The sequence below is a fragment of the Pungitius pungitius genome, chromosome 14 (assembly GCF_949316345.1).
Source record: "Pungitius pungitius chromosome 14, fPunPun2.1, whole genome shotgun sequence".
Classification (NCBI taxonomy): Eukaryota; Metazoa; Chordata; class Actinopteri; order Perciformes; family Gasterosteidae; genus Pungitius; species Pungitius pungitius.
In genome coordinates, this window is record NC_084913.1 from 18,929,375 (window position 1) to 18,932,953 (window position 3,579).

Below are 3,579 nucleotides of genomic sequence, written 5' to 3' on the forward strand. Positions count from 1 at the left end.
CATCAAGCTGCCGCAGCAGCCAGGCAGTACCATTGTGAAAAGGAGCTGGAGGAGATGACGGCAATGTCCAGCTTGGAGTCGGAAAATGAGTAGGAGTCAGAGGAGGATACTAACACAGTCTATCCACCATCTTTGGGTGAACCATAAGAACACTGGAACAAACGTCTTCATTCCACATGACATCCTTAGCTGACCAAGTGTCGTGTCACTGGCTATAAGGTTGAAGATGTCACCAAGGCAACAGGCTGCCTTCACGCGTGGTCTTGTTGCAGAGTCGGGTGGTGAATGTACACATCTCTCTGCATCTTACGCAACAGCTGACCGAGGAAGACGCCAAGTGCTGGAGACCATCAGTGAGGAACAGCACAAGCAGTGGACACAACCTCCATTGTGCACCCTACACTGGGACAGCAAGTTAACACCGATGCTCAGCAATGTGCGGCAGTTGGAGCGTCTTACAGTGGTTGTTGGAGATGCAGAGCGGGTGAAACTGCTTGGTAATGATCCCTTCACATGTCTCATTGGTCTGTTTCTTATAAGCCTCCCGGCTTATAAGAAACAGACCAATGAGACATGTGGAGGGATCATTGCCCGGTTGACATGCAAGTTGCTGCAGGACTGGTGGTGTGCTGACCAGGTTGTCAACATGACATTTGACACCACTGCGTCAAACACTGGCCATCTCACCGCAGCCTGCATTGCCATACAGCTCTCACTGGGTAGACCACTGCTTCGGTCTGGGTGCCGGCACCACACTGGTTTTTGCAGACCTGAAGGTGGAGTCATCACGGTCACCAGGCGACCAATGCTGCGTTCAAAAAAATTGAAGTCAATGTACGTGCAATGAACGTGGTCAATGACTGTGCCGAGCGTCAAGCTCACATCCGACTTTGTCGCGATGGCAAGGAAGGAGCAGCACCTGCAGAATGTGCTGAAGGCAGTTGAACATGACCGCAACCAACAGCCAAACCTTTGCCGCTGCAAACTTAAGCTAATCCCTGAATAGGATGGTTACTCTTGGGTGGCGGGTGGGTAGACATGTCTGGGGGGAAACGCACTGGCTAGGTTCAGAGTTCAGGTTCCATTTCCTTTCTCTTTCTCCCTGGTGGTGTTTCTCAGCGGAACAGACTCTGGCACAAACTGAGCAATTAAGTTTGAAGTTTAAGCCCCTGTTAGTTGCCAGTGAGTTAGCCAGTAAGAGAGGGTTTGTTCTTTTTTTCAGTATGTAAGTACCCTTGTATTTAACAATAAGGTCAATTAAACTTTATATGTATGTCTGACATCCATCACTGCTGCACTAAATTCAGGGTAAGGCCACGTGAACATGTCCCATTGACCTCATTCATGTTTTCAATAGGACAAATGAATTGAGAATCTTGAAAGTTGAATTCTGAGAAATTCCCAAGTTGCCCTAAGGGCAAGCAAACAAATTTCAATGTAATAACCCTATAGAACATGTTACTGTGTAAAAGTTCACAGTATTCAGCATTTCCAGGTCAAACTTTTTGCAATTAGACTAAAAATTGCACATTTTCGTAATTTCGCCAAAGTTCATGTGTTAGGTGGCACCCCTAAATCTCAATAGAATTCCTCCAAACTTTGCAAAAGTCATTTTTATGTTAATTGGAACAAAATGCAATGCCAGCCAAATTGACATTTTGAGATTAAAATTTCCCATTCAAATTTGATGCACCCTAGTGTCCACACTCACCACTGCTCTACATCCTTTACACGGAGCCACTGGCGGCAGCCATTCGGGCTGACCCGGGTGTTAAAGGTTTCCTGATACCTGGCAGTGGAGGCCTACGAGTCAAACTGTCTCAGTACGCAGACGACACCACACTGCTGCTGGACGACAATGCTTGCCTAATCCGATCATTCTGCGAGGGACCCCTGACGGTACTTGGGGTCAGCTTTGAGACAGCCCATAGTGCCACGGCCAACTGGAACAGGCGCTTTATGGCAGTCCAGAAGAAGCTTGCTCTCTGGAGGAGCAGGAGCCTGACTTTGATAGGGAAGGTGGTTGTTGTAAAGGTAAATGTTCTGCCATCTCTCCTGTATTTGGCATACATATACTCAATGCCTGGCAGCATTAGGAGGCCCCTCATGCGCCTTGTCTTCTCGTTCATCTGGGGGGGACGATATGAGTATGTTGCGAGGATTCGCATGATAGCTGGAATTGAAGCAGGGGAAAGGGACGTGCCACACCTCCCCCTGAAACTGCAATGCATTTTTGTTTCTTATTTGTATAGCCAGCTATCTGCTCCAGTGGCACATCCATCAGGACACTTCCTACAGGGATATTTTTCATACCAAGCTAGGGGTGTAATATCATGGAGTAATTTAGCTCCCCGGGTGGAGCAGCAGCCATGGTACTACAATCATGCAGCCAGGTGGTTGCGGGCCCATCCTGAGGCCTCAGAAACAGGCGTGTTAATAAGCCACAGGGCACTTTATAAGGTTGCCAGGAAGGGAGTGGTTTCACGTGCAATGGTTGGGACGCCAGCAGGTATTTGGAGAAGGATCCAACCGCGGGGGCTTGACAATGGGCTCAAGGACCTGAACTGGTTGTGCCTCCATGGGTGTCTGCCTGTACGAGATCTGCTTTATCGACATGGTTTGACTAAAGTCCCTGCATGCCCTAGAGGGGGATGTTTACACAACGAGACCATGAGACATGTCATGTGGGACTGTTCCTTTGCAAGTGTGGTATGAGCAAGGGCAAATATTTGGCTCGTACAGTTGGTCCCAGGGTTTAGTAACTTGGAGCAGGGGGAAAAAAAACAATGAGTTGACCATATTTTTTGTCAGGCTCTGCTATTTGGCTAAGCCTCATGTACTTGTAAGAAAAAGAAATTAGTAGGACAGAAGAGCCTGTCGTTTGAGTAAACTTATTACTGTAGTGTCTGGTTGAGCTTTGGATCAAGTCTTAAATTACTGTCTGAATTTAAAGTAAAATCAACAAGATTTACGCAGGAGCATACACTTTTGATTGCAAAAAAACCCAATGATTTTTCAGGGCTGTTTGGGGTTGGTTCCATTTTCGGACAGAGGTGCCTAAAAGTGAAATCACTGTCTGACATTTGAGAGATGTGCTAGTTCGTTGGGTCTGGGGGCAAACATTCTAGTGTCATCGCTTCTCGGTCTTTTGGCTAAGATCAGGTGTAGTATCTGTTCTTATCAGAGGAAGTCAAAGCTGTGCGGTGTATGGAGCCTGGTGGATACAATGGTTGCGGTGTCCGAGAATAGACAATCATGTCTATAGGGATGCGGAACTCGGTCCGCTTCATTTGGAAGGCAAGAGAGGAATGGAAGAAGGGAATAGTTTGTCCTAGTGGGAGCACTGAAGATTGACCCGGTCCAGGTGTACTGTCTGCAGTGGAATGCAGAGGGAATGTGGAGGGTTCCATTTGACGCTACACACCCAAGCCCTGTATATGAGAGTGATGGAGACGGCGAGGGAAAAAGCAGGAGAAGAGCCCTTCTCAAAGTTCCGAGTCGAGGCGCTCTGCAAGAGAAATGCAAAAATTGTTACGGTCCATATGTAGAACACAGATGTGGGGGATGAGTCTGTCATTT

At 47.6% G+C, this 3,579-nt stretch overlaps 1 pseudogene; it reads left to right on the forward strand.

The window, feature by feature from the left end:
* The first annotated feature begins 3,132 nt into the window (after window positions 1-3,132).
* LOC119228251 (U2 spliceosomal RNA) lies at window positions 3,133-3,281 on the forward strand (annotated as a pseudogene).
* Window positions 3,282-3,579: the final 298 nt, after the last annotated feature.